The sequence below is a fragment of the Oncorhynchus tshawytscha genome, linkage group LG28 (genome assembly GCF_018296145.1).
Source record: "Oncorhynchus tshawytscha isolate Ot180627B linkage group LG28, Otsh_v2.0, whole genome shotgun sequence".
Classification (NCBI taxonomy): Eukaryota; Metazoa; Chordata; class Actinopteri; order Salmoniformes; family Salmonidae; genus Oncorhynchus; species Oncorhynchus tshawytscha.
In genome coordinates this window covers 22,888,317-22,906,801 of record NC_056456.1, presented here as the reverse complement: position 1 = coordinate 22,906,801, position 18,485 = coordinate 22,888,317, and the positions used below count along the sequence as shown (strand labels likewise).

General features: G+C 39.9%; 1 protein-coding gene across 5 annotated transcripts in view; it reads right to left on the bottom strand.

The window, feature by feature from the left end:
* LOC112226939 (sodium- and chloride-dependent glycine transporter 1-like) overlaps positions 1–18,485 on the bottom strand; it is an 80,483-nt gene that overhangs the window by 56,773 nt on the left and 5,225 nt on the right. For 3 of the 5 annotated variants that reach the window (XM_042308380.1, XM_042308379.1, XM_042308383.1), the window contains exons 1-2: positions 1,475–1,854; positions 939–1,063 (exon numbers count right to left, since the gene is read on the bottom strand). The exons of 1 other annotated variant lie outside the window; for it this stretch is intronic. The gene's annotated coding sequence lies outside the window, so the exon portion shown is untranslated. Of the gene's footprint in view, positions 1–938; positions 1,064–1,474; positions 1,855–18,485 lie in introns of those variants that run through there. One more of the 5 variants, XM_042308382.1, reaches the window with a different exon arrangement.

Genomic DNA, 18,485 nt, shown 5'->3' with positions numbered 1-18,485 from the left:
AGTAAATACTTTCTGAAGGCACTGTACATGATAATACAATGTAACTAGGTATGATTACACCATTTTAAAAAAGGCTTCCTTCCAGGAGACAATTATGGGCATTACAAAACTATTATGCCTATTTATTCTAAGGGGGGGGAAAGTACAATGACACAATGCCCTTTGAACATATTTAGGATGATCTATATCTTTTGACATATTGGTTTCCTGACCCTAGAAGCAGTCTATGGATAAGGTATAACAGCAATCCATGCTCATCATGCTCAAAACATCTGTAGGAGACTGTTGAGCTTCTCAATACATTTTTGATACTTTCGGATGATTTGGACATGATGCGCAAAATATTCTAATATCGGTCCCATGACTTGAATGGGATTTGTACCACAAGTGCATGTATTTTCTTTTTTTATGCTTTTATTGAACCTTTATTTAACTAGGCAAGTCAGTTAAGAACACATTCATATTTACAATGATGGCCTACACCGGCCAAACCCAGACGACGCTGGGCCAATTGTGCGCCGCCCTATGGGACTCCCAATCACAGCCAGTTGTGATACAAACTGGATTAGGGTGTCTTTAGTGGGTGTCTGTAGTGACGCCTCTAGCACGGAGATGTAGTGCCTTAGACTGCTGCGCCACTCGGGAGCTCCAACAGTTAGCTTTTGATAAACTTTTGCTTAAAAGTTAGCATGTGGGACCCATGCCAGGGACTGCTTAGACGGTAACAAAATCGATGTGTCATTCTGTAACTTGGGTAAACTCTCTCTTTATCATCTTTAGCATCAATATGTTGGGAGTCGGTTGACCTGACATCCCACAGTGTGTTAGGATTAATGATGTACACTGAGTGTACAAGACATTAGGAACAAACACCTTCCTAATATTGAGTTGCACCCCCTTTGGCCCTCAGAACAGCCTCAATTCATCAGATTCCATACTCTACAAGGTGATGAAAGCGTTCCCCAGGGATGCTGGTCCATGTTGACTCCAATGCTTCCCACAGTTGTGTCAAGTTGGCTGGATGTCCTTTGGGTAGTGGACCATTCTTGGTACACACGGGAAACTGTTGAGCATGAAAAAAACAGTAGCGTTACAGTTCTTGACACAAACCGGTGTCAAACAGGACGACGTTCAAAGGCACTTAAATCCTGTCTGGCCCATTCACCCCCTGAATGGCACTCATACACAGTCCAAGTCTCAATTGTCTCAAGACTTAAGAATCCTTCTTTAACCTGTCTCCTCCCCTTCATCTACAGTGATTGAAGTGAATCTAACAAGTGACATCAATAAGGGATCATCGATTTCACCTGGATTCACCTGGTCACTAAAGGGCAGGTGTTCTTCATGTTGTGAACACTCAGTGTGTAGCTCCCATTCCAATGTAACACACAGAATAATCAAACATGCCAAACATGTTAAATAGTTAAGTTGATGCAACAAGAAAAATAAAACTAGGTTAAAAGCCAAGTCTTACCGTCACAGAAGGAGCAATTCCCCTCAAAGATAGAACAGGCTTTGGGTTTTACTAGACAGTGTTGGCTTTCAAAGGAGCTACTAGATAAGATGGCCTCAGCAATGAATAACTATCTGGTCTGCAGAGTGGACCAACACCCCATCCCATGCACTCCACTCAGTCAGTTCTGTTCATTTCCCTCAGGTCTGCTCTAGTAGTATGTATAGCACATATGAGTGTTGCTCCACCCCTGGGAGGAGTGAAAGTGAGTTATTGGTGGAAAATTACAGGTCTCTTCTCCTTCCCTTTTTTGTGTTCTCAATTTCAATACCCATTTCCTAGAATGAGTATGTCCAAATAATGTATTCATTTCTTTGTGTAGTCTATACGACTGTGGAGAAAGGTGGGCCCTTGAATGTTTTGGTACACCTACTGGAGAGCTCTTCTTTGTCTACACCTATTCAGCATCATTCACACCAATGTTCCCTCAGAAGAAATTCAGCCCTGACTAAATTTCAGGTCTGCTGAGCGCAAACTTGAACGTTGTGAAAATTCTGTGCAACTTCCAGTGTGTGTTTAATGTGAACTCTGAGGCTGTACCCACTTTAAGTTACTAGAGTGGCTTACTATCAAAAACAACAGAGAAATGGATCCCATACATTTTTTACATGGAAATAGCTGTTGTACCATTCAGCCTACAGTAGCAGCTAATGTGTGGTGTTCAATTTAGGCCTACATTCCATGAGACCTTTGAAAAAACCTGTTTCCACTTGTTCTTCAGACCAGGAGGTGATTGAAAATGTTGTGTCATTTGATGCAAGAAACCCCTTTACAAAATAAAATGTATTATTATTTCATACCATTATTACAGAGAATCAGACACATGATGCTACCTTCTGCCTATTGGCTACTTAGCGTATTCAATCCTGTCTCAAAATAAAACATTGCCCCTTTAAGACCTGACTCACTTTTCACAGATGTCTAGAAATGTACACGTTTTGTGTTCTTGTAAGAAGCAATCACTCCCCCATTGCTGACTTCAAATGATCTATAACTTGGCTAATAACTCACTAACTAGCAAAGGATATGAACAAATGTAACTCTGGCTTTGATACAGTAGTGGTGCATGGATAAAAATCACTGGGGAAGCCATATTACAACCTATGTGTTGTGTTAATTGCAGTGTTTGCTCTATAACCTGTTAGTATAACCAGACCGTGATATACAGTGCCTTCAGAAAGTATTCAGACACTTCTAAAATATATATATATTTTTTTCAATCCTTAGCAATCTACACACAATACCCCAAATGACAAAGACAAAACAGGTAAAGAATTTCTGCACATTTTGTACAAATAATAAACAAAATATATTTCTACATAAGAATTTAGACCCTGTGCTATGAGACTTGAAATTTCGCCAAGGTGCATCCTGTTTCCATTTATCATCCTTGAGATAATTCAAAAAATTCATTGGAGTCCATCTGTGGTAAATTCAATTGATTGGACATGATTTGGAAAGGATTTGAAGGAAAAAAAACAAGTCATGAGGTCGAAGGAATTGTCCATAGAGTTCCAAAACAGGATTGTGTCAAGACACAGATCTGGGGAAGGGTACCAAAGTATTTCTGCAGCATTGAAGGTCCCCAAGGACACATCATTCTTAAGTGGAAGAAGTTTGGAACCACCAAGACTCTTCCTAGAGCTGGCCACCCGGCCAAACTGAGCAATCAGGGGAGAAGACCCTGTTCAGGGAGGTGACCAAGAACCTGATGGTCACTTTGATAGAGCTCAAGAGTTCCTCTGTGGAGCCTGGACATGGACCCGATCAAACATTTCTGGAGAGACCTGAAAATAGCTGTGCAGCAAGGCACCCCATCTAAAATGACAAAGCTTGAGAGGAATGGGAGAAATTCCCCAAATACAGATGTGCCAAGCTTGTAGAGTCATACCCAAGAAGACTCAATGCTGTAATAGTGCCTAATGTGCTTCAACAAAGTACTGAGTAAAGGGTCTGAATACTTATGTAAATGTAATATTTCATGTTTTTTTTTACTTTACAAATTCGCAAACATTTCTAAAATACTGTTTTTGCTTTGTCATTATGACGTTAAGGCTAATCTGAAGATGGTGCTGGCTAAAGCTAAAACTGGCGAGTGTAGAGAGTATAGGGATGTTGTTATCCACGTATGTTTACCAACGATGTTAGGATGAAACAGTCAGAGGTCACCAAGCGCAACATAGCTTCAGTGTGTAAATCAGCTAGAAAGATGTGTCGGCATCGAGTAATTGTCTCTGGCCCCCTCCCTGTTAGGGGGAGTGGTGAGCTCTACAGTAGTCTCACAACTCATTCGCTGGTTGAAAACTGTTTTCTGCCCCTCCCAAAATTTGTTGCGATTGCAAACACATTCTTTTGGAGAGATTGGAAACCCAAATTGGTCTACACGGACAAGTTCTGGCCTGGTTCAGATCTTATCTGTCGGAAAGATATCAGTTTGTCTCTGTGGATGGTTTGTCCTCTGACAAATCAACTGTAAATTTCAGTGTTCCTCAAGGTTCCGTTTTAGGACCACTTTAGTTTTCACTGTATATTTTACCTCTTGGTGATGTCATTCGGAAACATAATGTTAACTTTCACTGCTATGCGGATGACACACAGCTGTACATTTTGATGAAACATAGTGAAGCCCCAAAATTGCCCTCGCTGGAAGCCTGTGTTTCAACATAAGGAAGTGGATGGCTGCAAATGTTCTATTTTTAAACTCGGAAAAAACAGAGATGCTTGTTCTAGGTCCCAAGAAATAAAGAGATCTTCTGTTGAATCTGACAATTAATCTTGATGGTTGTACAGTCGTCTAAAATGAAACTGTGAAGGACCTCGGCGTTACTCTGGACCCCGATCTCTCTTTTGACGAACATATCAACACTGTTTCAAGGACAGCTTTTTTCCATCTACGTAAAATTGCAAAAATCAGAAACTTTCTGTCCAAAAATGATGCAGAAAAATGTATCTATGCTTTTGTCACTTCTAGATTAGACTACTTCAATGCTCTACTCTCCGGCTACCCGGATAAAGCACTAAATAAACTTCATTTAGTGCTAAACACGACTGCTAGAATCTTGACTAGAACCATAATAACAATTTATAATAATTTGATCATATTACTCCAGTGCAGCCTCCCTACACTGGCTTCCTGTTAAGTCAAGGGCTGATTTCAAGGTTTTACTGCTAACCTACAAAACATTACTTGGGCTTGCTCCTACCTATCTTTCCGATTTGGTCCTGCTGTACATACCTACATGTACGCTACGGTCATAAGACGCAGGCCTCCATACTGTCCCTTGAATTCCTAAACAAATAGCTGGATGCAGGGCTTTCTCCTATAGAGCTCCATTTTTATGGAATGGTCTGCCTACCCATGTGAGAGACGCAGACTCGATCTCAACCTTTAAGTCTTTAGTGAAGACTCATCTAGATCCTATGATTGAGTGTAGTCTGGCCCAGGAGTGTAAAGGTGAATGGAAAGGCACTGGAGCAACGAACCGCCCTTGCTGTCTCTGCCTGGCCGGTTCCCCTCTCTCCACTGGGACTGGGTCTCTCTCTCTCTCTCTCTCTCTCTCTCTCTCTCTCTCTCTCTCTCTCTCTCTCTCTCTCTCGTTTATCTTTAACATACAATTTGTAGAAATTATTAGAATAGAAAGGTTCAGAACTTTTGTGAAACATCTCAGAACAGTGGAAAAATATATGGCAGCTAGAAATCAAAACTGGATGGTCTTCAGAGATAGATGGGAGTGGTTGAGGGTAGCTGAAGGCTGGGACTAAAAACAAACAAAATATAACGAATGCAAAATATACTGTATACGTAAAATGTATATAGTATGTATAAACTGGAAGTAGAAGCTTAAGTATTGTTGTTAATTACTCCAATTAGCAGAGGGGTGGTAGGGTTAGGGGCAAATAATAAAGATAGAACAAAAATATATTGGGGATTGGAAATGATGCAGACAATTACATTGATAGAAGCCACAATCTGCAATATTATAGCTGATCTGCTCCTGAAAAATAAAAATAAACATTCAAAAAATTCAAATAGCTTGATGACGAGTTAGTTATTTGAATCAGCTGTATTTCAGTCAGCTTGAATCACATGCAGCAAATATTGTGCATTAACATTGATGAAGGAGTGAACAGCACACAACTTACAGGAACAACTTGTTGGTCAATTTCCTGATATGCCGGCTCAAAACAAAGGAGAGAATGTTGAATGAATGAACGTGTGCCACATTTTGGTGCTTTTATCACAAACTGAATGTTTATTACGCCTAGGCACCCAACTATTGAGGAATAGCCGTTCGAGAGGTGGTGCTGTTAACTCTATTCAATCATGTTAAAGCATTCAAAGTCCTGTGGACAGTTTGGATGCCCTCATGTGTTCTCAGTCAAGATAGATATGCTACCCAGTTATTGTTGCCAAACAAATGGATCTAAAAGTGGTGTTACATATTATCCAGATATGCTCTTCGAATTGAGGCCCAATCACTTGATGCACAATCACACTATAATAATATATTCTAACGACAATGAGATCATTATTGGCTTTGGCAGGGATTACAGAAGAAATGGGTAAAACATGCATGCGGATGTCTGCCATAACATCAAACAGATTAATTCATACAATGGCTTTCTCCAGTCGACAGGTCCTAAAACTCACTTGGCCCTTGTCCTTTAGCATCTTTGTGGTCAATTTTAGGCTAAGTGGTGTTAGTTGAACTCCAATTCCACTACTCCTATCCTAAGCAATGGCAGGATAATGGGCCTAGGAATTGCCAGGGACCTCACAATATGATAATATCACAATACTTAGGTGTCAATGCGATATGTATTGCGATTATCACGATTCTGTATGTATTGCGATTCGACAATGTGATTTTACTGCGATTGGATGTTCCACACATATTACTCATTATATGTCTGAGAGAGATGACAGAGAGCATTAGAACATTTGTTTTAAAGCAGGTACAGCCGACTACCGCTAGCTAACGCTATCTATAATTTAAAAATAATAAAAAATAATCAATACTTAATATTGCAATATGTAACTGTATAGATATTTCCCTCATCACTACAGGACAAGCAGTAATAACAATCTTCTATGGTAAGATTGGCCTCCTCCTACTGTCTCTGTTGCTACATGATACTACACCTCCTCACATGCCCTCCACCCTATAGATAGCACTGGGGGCTCACACTACAGTTCCTCACTGCTGCTTGTTGGGCTAGGCCCATGGCACTTTCTGCTTAGTCTCAAAAACCCGATCCTAGGCAACACAGTGATTAGGGTCTGGTTTCAATGATGGACTCTTTTGGCATAGAGGAACTACATCACTGCGTACAATGATAAGGGGGCAGGGGGGGATCAGGGCTCTCCCAACAAATACCAAGGCAGCCATCCAGCCGGTCACAATTCAAAAACAAAGTTTGTGCGCAAAACCTTTGCAGTGGTTTTAGTTAAGGTAGTTAATGCCAACTAGCCACTTGCAAACAGCACTCATTAAAAATAACTTCTGTGATCTCCATCTTGCTAGCTAATATTCTGCATTTTATTCCAGCGGATAAAGTAGCGACGTAGGAAGTGACGTAGGTTCTCTATGCCAAAAAAGTCCATCATTGAAACCAGACCGTAGTCACTGTGTTGCCTAGGATTGCGTTTTTACCCCTCCTGAGGGAGTTTACTAAAACCAAATTGAACCAGCTAAGTGTGAAATTGGGAAAGACACATTCTAGAAACAATTTCTTGAAGTTATTAGCATGGTATTTACTGGCATTAGGCCAGTAAATACTATGTTTACGGAGCACCACACACCCCACTACTACACCAGGCACAGCCAGATACGGGCTAGGCCTAGTGTCAGCCTCGTGGCTTAGTGGAGTTGCACAAAGCATTGAATTTCACTATTCTGGGGTTTCCGGTTTCTGCTAAGGATGATTGGCTGCAAAGCATATTCTCTTTGGATTGTTTCCTTTGCAATGGGTGAAAACAAAATACAAGCTCATTTCAGTCCAACTAACAATAAGGCAATCTCAAAATAGACACACTAAATATTGGCTAAGAGGGTAAAACAGGAGCAAGAGCCATAACTTTGATGAGGACGAGTGGAAATGTGCAGAATCAATCTGAATCTACTGTATGACAGAGTTTATTCAAGTAAACAGAAGCTTGAGGTAACCTATGAATAACCCCAACTGAGACTGATATAGACACAGGTTGGTACATGCTCGAACTGTACATTGGCATTGACTTACAGCATGACCAAGAAGCATCCAAACTCATGGAACAATGTAAAGGTATCTGTTCAGCTGAGAAATTAATGTAGCCTTTATAGATATAGATAAAATGTTTTTTTGTTGTGGTATAAGAGGTACAACAAACATTTAGATGTTACTCAACAAAGAATAATGGGTTACATAAACAAGATGGAAGTGTCAGATTCAGGCCATGCGGGTAGGGGTGGTTTAATTAGCTATTGTGGAATGAACAGTGATGACATACAAAGATCTCTTTGTGAACTCCTTCTACGCCAGACATTCTAGCCAAATGCTGCTGAGAATGCTGTGAATGCTGTGAATGTGGAATCTTTTTTCAAGGCCATAATCTCTGCTACCATCTACGGGCCCTCCATGCACTGAACACCCCACACGTGCACAGAAGCACACACACAAGCACACACACACACACACACACACACACACACACACACACACACACACACACACACACACACACACACACACACAGAAGCACGTGCACACGTGCGCTAGGCCAGTCCTGGTTAATCTTTTCACTGGATTAGTGGAATAAGGCCGTGGCCCAGTAATGGGCACTGACTGTATTGTTGATATATCACTGGGAACTGTGTCTGTGAGTGGTAGGTGCAGATTTTTACAACCCACCTCAGGAGGATCAAACTTAAGTCAGAACTGCCTCCTGTGGTTACTGCTGGGGGGTTGTTCTTAAGAGCTAGGGTAACGTAGTGGCTTGATGTCAGATTGGAACCTAGCAAATATTGACCTCAATACTGACAAACCACTTATGCTGAGTTTAGACGAGGGGTGCAAAAAACATCAAACCAGTCGTTATAGCAGGACAAGAAAGCAAGAAAGAGGGTAACAGGAAGCAAGGCAGCACGACAGTATGCGTTGCTATGGTGATTTCAGTAAACAAACAAATATTTGAATTCTGGAGGAAAGTTCCGTCTACCGTGGTGCCTGACAGTATTCACCGCCAGCCTCAACGGCATTTACCGTCGTGCTCTGATTGAAAACAATGACATCCGGTTTGCCGTGTACCTTGTACCATCTAAAAGCATTAGAGATCGGAACACAATTAAACTGATAGTGGCTGACGTGGTGGCTGACAGCAAGCAGTACCAGAACGCCAAGTCAAGGTCCAAAAGACTTCTAAACAGCTTCTACCCCCAAGCCCCAAGACTCCTAAACAGCTAATCAAATGGCTACCCAGACTATTGCATTGCCCCCCCCCCTAACAATACTGAATGAACACTTATTTTAACTTATGATACATCAATAATATAATACATCAATAAAATCAATTTAGCCTCAAATAAATAATGAAACAATGAAACATGTTCAATTTGATTTAAATAATGCAAAAACAAAGTGTTGGAGAAGAAAGTAAAAGTGCAATATGTGGACCAAAATGCAGCGTGGTTGTTATTCATTGTACTTTAATAAAGAAACTGTACACGAATAAACTAACAAAACAACAAACGTGGAAAACCTAAAACAGTCCTATCTGGTGCAAAACACAGAGACAGGAACAATCACCCACAAAAAGCTAACGTTTAAGTTCCTTGCTCAGAACATGAGAACATATGAAAGCTGGTAGTTCCTTTTAACATGATTCTTCAGTATTCCCAGGTAAGAAGTTTTAGGTTGTAGTTATTATAGGAATTATAGGACTATTTCTCTCTATACCATTTGTATTTCATATACCTTTGACTATTGGATGTTCTTATAGGCACTTTAGTATTGCCAGTGTAACAGTATAGCTTCCATCCCTCTCCTCGCCGCTACCTGGGCTCGAACCAGGAACACATCGACAACAGCAACCCTCGAAGCAGCGTTACCCATGCAGAGCAAGGGGAACAACTACTCCCAAGTCTCAGAGCGAGTGACATTTGAAACGCTATTAGCACGCACCCCGCTAACCATTTCACATCGGTTACACCAGCCTAATCTCGGGAGTTGATAGGCTTGAAGTCATAAATGCTTGAAGCGCAATGCTTGAAGCACAGCGAAGAGCTGCTGGCAAAACGCACGAAAGTGCTGTTTGAATGAATGCTTACGAGCCTGCTGGTGCCTACCATCGCTCAGTCAGACTGCTCTATCAAATCATAGACTTAATTATAATATAATAACACACAGAAATACGAGCCTTAGGTCATTAATATGGTCGAATCTGGAAACTATAATTTTGAAAACAAAACGTTTATTCTTTCAGTGAAGTGCAGAACCGTTCCGTATTTTATCTAACGGGTGGCATCCCTCAGTCTAAATATTCCTGTTACATTGCATAACATTCAATGTTATGTCATAATTACGTAAAATTCTGGCAAATTAGTTCGCAATGAGCCAGGCGGCCCAAACTGTTGCATATACCCTGACTCTGCATGCAATGAACGCAAGAGAAGTGACACAATTTCTGTCACACCCTGACCATAGTTTGCTTTGTATGTTTCTTTGTTTTGGTTGGTCAGGGTGTGATCTGAGTGGGCATTCTATGTTGGATGTCTTGTTTGTCTATTTCTATGTCTGGCCTGATATGGTTCTCAAACAGAGGCAGGTGTTAGTCATTGTCTCTGATTGGGAACCATATTTAGGTAGCCTGGGTTTCACTGTGTGTTTGTGGGTGATTGTTCCTGTCTCTGTGTTTTGCACCAGATAGGACTGTTTTAGGTTTTCCACGTTTGTTGTTTTGTTAGTTTATTCGTGTACAGTTTCTTTATTAAAGTACAATGAATAACAACCACGCTGCATTTTGGTCCGCCTCTACTTCACCTAAAGAAAACCCTTACAATTTCACCTGGTTAATATTGCCTGCTAACCTGGATTTCTTTTAGCTAAATATGCAGGTTTAAAAATATATACTTCTGTGTATTGATTTTAAGAAAGGCATTGATGTTTATGGTTAGGTACACGTTGGAGCAACGACAGTCCTTTTTCGCAAATGCGCACCGCATCGATTATATGCAACGCAGGACACGCTAGATAAACTAGTAATATAATCAACCATGTGTAGTTATAACTAGTGATTATGATCGATTGATTGATTGTTTTTTATAAGATAAGTTTAATGCTAGCTAGCAACTTACCTTGGCTTCTTACTGCATTCGCGTAACAGGTATGCTCCTCGTGAGGCAGGTGGTTAGAGCGTTGGACTAGTTAACCGTAAGGTTGCAAGATTGAATCCCTGAGCTGACAAGGTAAAAATCTGTCGTTCTGCCCCTGAACAAGGCAGTTAACCCACCGTTCCTAGGCCGTCATTGAAAATACTTGCCTAGTTAAATAAAGGTGATTTTTTATTTATTTTTTATTTAAAAAAAATAGAGGTTCCAATTTCGATCAGATAACCTGTTACAGGTTATCCACCAACCCACTGCCAGTCCAGCGGAAAAGTAAAGTCAATTCCCCACTGTCCATTTAGGTTTTTAGCTACCACACAGTTATGAAAGTTGTAGTTTGAATCTAACCTCAGTAACTGCTAATAACCTAAGATCTGTGTGAGTCACCTGAATTTGGACAGCCATGGGTGAGTAATAACTCTGTAATTGAGTCGGTGTGGTTTCGGGCAAATTCCCCTGCATTCCACTAGTTCACTCAACCAATGAGAACATTAACATATTATTGCCATAAAATATCAAATCAATACAAACAGAAGAGGCAGGACAGATAATTCAAAAGTTTGACTTTAGATCTGATGAGGGTAGGCCGATCATTTCATACCAGCATGAATGACGATAAAAATGCCCAAAAAATATGCAATTATGGGCCAGCAAAACATGTTGAACAACAATAGTATCGTGATAGCACGGGGAGGAAACTTCACAGTGGCATAGCATCCTGTTCCATACTTGTTCCAGGTTTTTTTAAACGCGATGCGCATGTGCTACACAAAAAAACCTGTCACTGATATTCACACTTCTACTCAATACAACACATATGGCATTTAACTTCCCACTGTTCACTGTATAACAGAATACTGCATATAATGGCAAAGGCCTACCTATTTGAAAAGGCCTACCTGTGATTTGGCTGGAGGAATGGCAGAAAGAATATACATGCCATTGTGTCAGTAAGAGGAAATCTCACACACCTACTCATTCAAGGGTTTTTCTGAATTTGTTTATTATTTTCTACATTTTAAAATAATAGTGAAGACATCAAAACTATGAAATAACACACTCTTCGCATTCTCTCTAACAGCTTCATGAGGTAGTCACCTGGAATGAGTAGGTGTGTCCAAACGTTTGACTGTATACTGTATATAAAGTGTCAAATTGAATCAACTCTATATCTGACATGGTACAGGAGTCTCCTTTTTTAAGCCCAGAACCATGTGTGTAATGTGTATACTTTTGTTTTCGAAGTAGATTTGTTTAAGACTACCAACAATCCCTTTGTGTGACCCTGATTTAGATCACTGCAGTAAAAGTTTAAACACATTTGGCACCAAACAGAATGTAAGGAGCACCCGAAAGAGATAGATTTCTGATAGTTTAGGCTTACATTAGGCCTATATAGTTATACAGGGATTAAACGATATACCATGTATCAACTTTGCTCGCTCTGCGCGCTTCTCCACTGTGTCAAATGTACAAATTTAACATCGGGAGACTGATCAGGGTCTCCAACTCCACATTTGAAAAGCTGATGGACTAGATGTGCATGAAGAGCAGACGGAGAGAGGCACAGGTGAGTGATGGCTGGAAGGGGATGTTAGCTGGCAGATTACAGCTGCCACACGTGATATGTGCATGAAAGTGAAGTGGACATTATTGAACAGGCACATACAAGAGAAGAGTTGCTGTTGCTTAAAAAAAACGTAACAGGATTTATTTAAAAAAAACATTATAAACATTTTATAACAGCCGCCAGCAGGTTTGTTAGATCGGTCTGGCTGAAAAATGTTGTAGTATCGTATGAAACAATCATTAGTAGCCAACATACACACATATACTAAATAATATATGTAAAGACAAGATTAATAAATCAAGAATAGTGTGATGGGTATAGTGTGATGACAATATTAGTGTGATGACAATATTAGCCTATCACTTGTGAATGATGCCCTGCATAAGGCAAGAAATAAAAAAAATTGCCAACTTTTTCGAATCATAGTCCCACACCTCATGTAGCCCATCCCATAGGCCTATATGTTTGATAAGGTTTGTTTCACAACTAAAGTGACCAAATAACTTCTTAAAATTAAGCACATTAATCTGCTTTACAAGGGCTGTAGAGCCTAACTGTCATACATAAAGAGTGTGTGAGTTTCAAGTTTGGGGGAGATAATTTTCACCATAAAAATGCACCTTTAAAATAAAAGCATTTACATGCAAAATTGCATTTGCGGTCTCTTTTGATAATGGTGTTTTCCACTAATGGAACATTTGCGCTTATAGCCTACTACCATGTGCACATTGCTGAGCTTATAATGTGAATAAATAAACTAATAGTTTATCAACATTTAAAGCTAAACGTTCTAATCTGTTGCGTCAGCCACAATGCTTTTTTTATGCTAGTGGTTGTATTCATTTGGGATCTATTGCATCCCACAATAGTCTCTATTGCATCCCACAATAGTCTCTATTGCATCCCACAATAGTCTCTATTGCATCCCACAATAGTCTCTATTGCATCCCACAATAGTCCCAGACTATGTTTGGAATATTTGTTTCACGCACAGAATAGGTCAACTTTTGTACTATGGGGGATAGTAGACTGACATTGACACATTTTGCTGTTCGTTAGGCCTACTCATCTTGTTGGCTGACGAAAAGTACATGTGGACAGTTCAATATGCACCTCGGAATTGTATAAGGACACGCGCAGTTGCGTCCTATATCTATCTTCACTTGTAGCCTGTGAGAATGACCCAATCACGTGATGCAGACCCATGTGAGAGGTGCTTCGTAGCGCGCAGCACACCGGGCCAAGGGCACAATGGCCACAAAAGGCATGGATCTTTTTAGGGTGCATTATGGCCACACAAAGGGGATGCAGCCGTGAAATTCGAGGCAGTATCAAGTGCTTGTCAAATTGTGAATGAGAGACTGATAAAGTGTGTACAGCGAGCATCACTAGAGTTGCATCATGCAGCTTTACAATGTATTACAAATCTAAGCATATAACTCTAAATTAAGCATATAGGAGGACCTATTTCTTTGTTAACCGCTCAACACAGAATGGCCTCGTGCACACTCCCTCAAATCATTTGGAGAAAATATCCTTTCAATTTTATTCAGCTTTTTTCAATTGTATTTTTCATAATATAAAATAATATAAAATAATGCCACGGAATACTAAGCAAATCTTGTCTGCTAAATGAACTAGTGTAGCCCACAGCCATTTGGCATAGCCAGATCAGGACAACTATGCAACTCTGTTCTTCTGATATAGACTACATTTTCTTCATATCATGCTTCTTTAGACCTGTCTAAAATAAATGACGGCGTCATTGTGAAGGTGTAGGCTATATTACATGGCTGTATTAGACTTTTTAAAATGTAGATGTTACAAAGGTCTGCATCAGTGGCTTGTAGGCTGTGTGTGGAAGCCAGGAAATGCTAAATGTGTTTATGTTAATTAACGTCAATTACCATAAGACCGACAGTTATTTCTTTGACAATCACTGGGCTGACACATTTTCGTGACCGCCACAGCCCTACGTGGCAACACTAATCCCTGCTACTCAAAATACTGCATGGCTGGCATTCTGAAATGTCCTCTTGTAGACGCCTGGTTAGTTGTGAGATATGCACTGCTAACACCCTCCCGAAAAAACAACAATGAGAGCAAAAGTACACAGTGGACACGGCAATCTACTTTCAGATTCATTATAGAGCTTTGGGAAATTTCCAATAGGGCCTACGTGCTGTTTTTGTTTGTCTGTCTCTCACCCATACCTCCTCTTGAGTGTCTTACCACAATGCACAAGTGAGAGTCACAGAGACACTTTCCTCATTCACTCACTGTGATAACTGGAATGTAGTCTACCCAGTAGGTCTAGGCTACACACTGCTACACACTGTCTGTGACGGTAACTGAATAACTTTGTAACTGATGGCTACGGATGAAGACCACCATGAGAAACATAAATAAGTTCAAACTTATTTAAATCAAATTGTATTGGTCACGTACACGTGGGTGGCAGATGTTATTGCGAGTGTAGCGAAATGCTTGTAAATAGGCCTACATTCATTTTTCATTCATTTTTATTAACTTTATCTTCATGTAGATAAACTTGACCTAATTGCGGTACTGTTTACTAGTGATCATAAGCAATTGTTTTGCAAACGTAGTCTGTCTACATCTCTTCCTCATTCCAACTGTTGTTTGATGCTCAAGCAGCTAATCCGCTAGCTGTGTCGGGATGTAGAAGCGCTAGCCTATAGGCTATGCCACTTCAGTAAAAAAATGTTTGATGTGTGGACTTTATTTTATACAATGCATGTTTTCATTGCTTGCTTGTCTCTTTTAAAGCTGCAATATGTAACTTTTGAGGGCGACCCGACCAAATCCACATATAAAATATGAGTTATAGATCTGTCATTCCCATTGAAAGCAAGTCTATGAAGCGGTATATCTGTTCTATGTGCACTATTTCTATGCTTCCCGTTCTTAAGTTTAGTTTTTGGGTGGTTTACTTTCGGTTTTGTACACCAGCTTCAAACTGCTGAAAATAGAATATTTTTAGTTATGGAAAATATATTTCACAGTGGTTAAGATGGTACAATGACTCTTTACACTATACTTGCTTGTTTTGTCAGAAACTGAAATTAGGCAAACTATTAGAATTTTAGCAATCAGGAAATGGTGGAGCAATTTCAAAAAGTGCACCTTTAAAAAAGGTTGGATGTGTCTGACTATTCATGAATTATTAAACAGCAGCCGACAAAGTTGTTCTGACTCAGAGGTCTATAATGCACTAATGTTGTGCCATATGGACAATGCTACCAATCCTATCCAACTTGGCATGATATAATTTGATATGGAATCTTTTCTTAAATCAACGCTGATAAAAAGGCTATGGACATGTTCCATGTATATGTTTCTATTTTAATGATTGTCAATTTCATCTTCATACTATCGCATAGCTGTCTCTCCCCTTCATACATTCCTTGTCAATTCATTATCTTATACCTTACTTTCGGAAAGGTTTTTTAATACGTTTTAATAAGTTTTAACCTCTAATGACTCCCCATCCCGCATGAGGGAGCGTAATCATCAACTGACACTAATTAGCATAATGCAACGGACATAAATATTCCTAGAAAATATTCCTATTCATGAAAATGACAAGTGAAATATATTGAGACACAGCTTAGCCTTTTGTTAATCACCCTGTCATCTCAGATTTTCAAAATATGCTTTACAGCCAAAGCTAGACAAGCATTTGTGTACGTTTATCGATAGCCTAGCATAGCATTTTGTCCAGCTAGCAGCAGGTAACTTGGTCACGGAAATCAGAAAAGCAATCAAATTAAATTGTTTACCTTTGATGAGCTTAGGATGTTTTCACTCACGAGACTCCCAGTTAGATAGCCAATGTTCCTTTTTTCCAAAAATATTATTTTTGTAGGCGAAATAGCTCCGTTTGTTCTTCACGTTTGGCTGAGAAATCGCCCGGAAATTGCAGTCACAAAAACGCCGGAAAATATTCCAAATTAGCTCCATAATATCGACAGAAACATGGCAAACGTTGTTATAATCAAACCTCAAGGTGTTTTTCAAAGATCTATTCGATAATATATCCACCAGGACAGTTGGTTTTTCAACATGACCGATTGGAATAATGGCTACCTCTGTATTTTACGCGAGAATCACTCTGGGAGCCATCAGGTGACCAGTTACGCAATGTAGCCGCTTACGGGTACTCTTCAACATAAATGCGTAACACTACGTCACAATGCTGTAGACACCTTGGGGAATACGGAGAAAAAGTAATCTGGTTGATAGCCCATTCACTGCTCAATAGGGACGCATTGGAACGCAGTGCTTTCAAAACATGAGGCACTTCCGGATTGGATTTTTCCCAGGCTTTCGGCTGCAATATCAGTTCTGTTATACTCTCAAACAATATTTTTACAGTTTTGAAAACTTTAGAGTGTTTTCTATCCTAAGCTGTCAATTATATGCATATTCTAGCATCTTGTCCTGACAAAATATCCCGTTTACTACGGGAACGTTATTTTTCCAAAAATGAAAATACTGCCCCCTAGTCACAAATGGTTTTAAGGAAAGGAGAAATATTTGCTTGAGTCTGACATACTGGTGGCTTTGATTGACGGGTCCTTTTACGTGGGTGTGCGTGTCAGTTCACTGATTCTCTCTATAGGCCTATATGTCCATTCAGAAAGTTCTCTAAAGTAGCCTGTCTGAACTCTCTCTTTAATAAGAATCAAACGCTCCTGTCATGATTTCATCTTGTAAAAGGCCTATTTTTAGGAAAGGCCCTTTCTCACCAAGTCCGTTATTTTCGTCAGACACATTCGGAAGAAGAAGAAAAATACAATAAATGAATATCGTCCTCCAAAAATCAATTATTTATTCGTAACAGGTTCGATTTTTACGTCTTCGCATGCGAAAATAAGATATTGACCAATAGAAACTGTTATCTGGGACACCGCCACTAACAGGCCATGCACTGCTACTGACAGGTTTGTGGATTCATGATGTGAATCAATAAATTAATTTCTCTCTGCCTGTTTTTTACGCTTGCAATGCATCAGTGCAGCAAGGTATCAATTTAGCCAATGTTATCACATCACACCAGAGCTAGGCTACACATTGCTCTCACCATTCAAACTTCCCTGCCAGTGCATTGCCAATGCTGTAGCCTAATTTTATAGCCTTTCAGCAAGCAAGAGGATCGATCGATGCTTCTCTCCTAAAATAGACCTGTATTTGTTTTTAAAAATAGCTCAAAATATGTTTCAAACTATATTGCTGTTCATTTGTCTATAAATAGGCCACTCGTTCAAGAGCTAGAAAGAGGAGGAAGAGATAGGTCAGTGGAGTGGCGTGAATTGTGCAAGAAGGAAACAGTGAAGACAGAGAGATATTTAAGATAGAAGTTAATTAATATATGAATGCATCATTCATATAGTCTATATATTATGCTACATATTATAGACCTGCTAAAGTGAATCTAGGTGACTACCCATGCTATAGGCAACCGTAAAATAAAAAAATATCTGCCGGCGTTTACCCTTATCAGTAAGTGGTTGCACAGATTTAGATAAAGCACTCAAATGAAAATGTAGTGTCAAAATTACCACCCATTGCATCACTAAAATTAACGGCTGACCATTAGGCTATGGACAGGTCGGTCAATAGGCTATGGACAGGTCGATCAATAGGCTATGGACAGGTTGATCAATAGGCTATGGACAGGTTGATCAATAGGCTATGGACAGGTTGATCAATAGGCTATGGACAGGTTGATCAATAGGCTATGGACAGGTTGATCATTAGGCTATGGACAGGTTGATCATTAGGCTATGGACAGGTTGATCAATAGGCTATGGACAGGTTAATCAATCGGCTATGGACAGGTTGATCATTAGGCTATGGACAGGTTGATCATTAGGCTATGGACAGGTTGATCATTAGGCTATGGACAGGTTGATCAATAGGCTATGGACAGGTTGATCAATCGGCTATGGACAGGTTGATCATTAGGCTATGGACAGGTTGTCGTGCATGTGTTTCAATTTTCTAATGGTTGTCA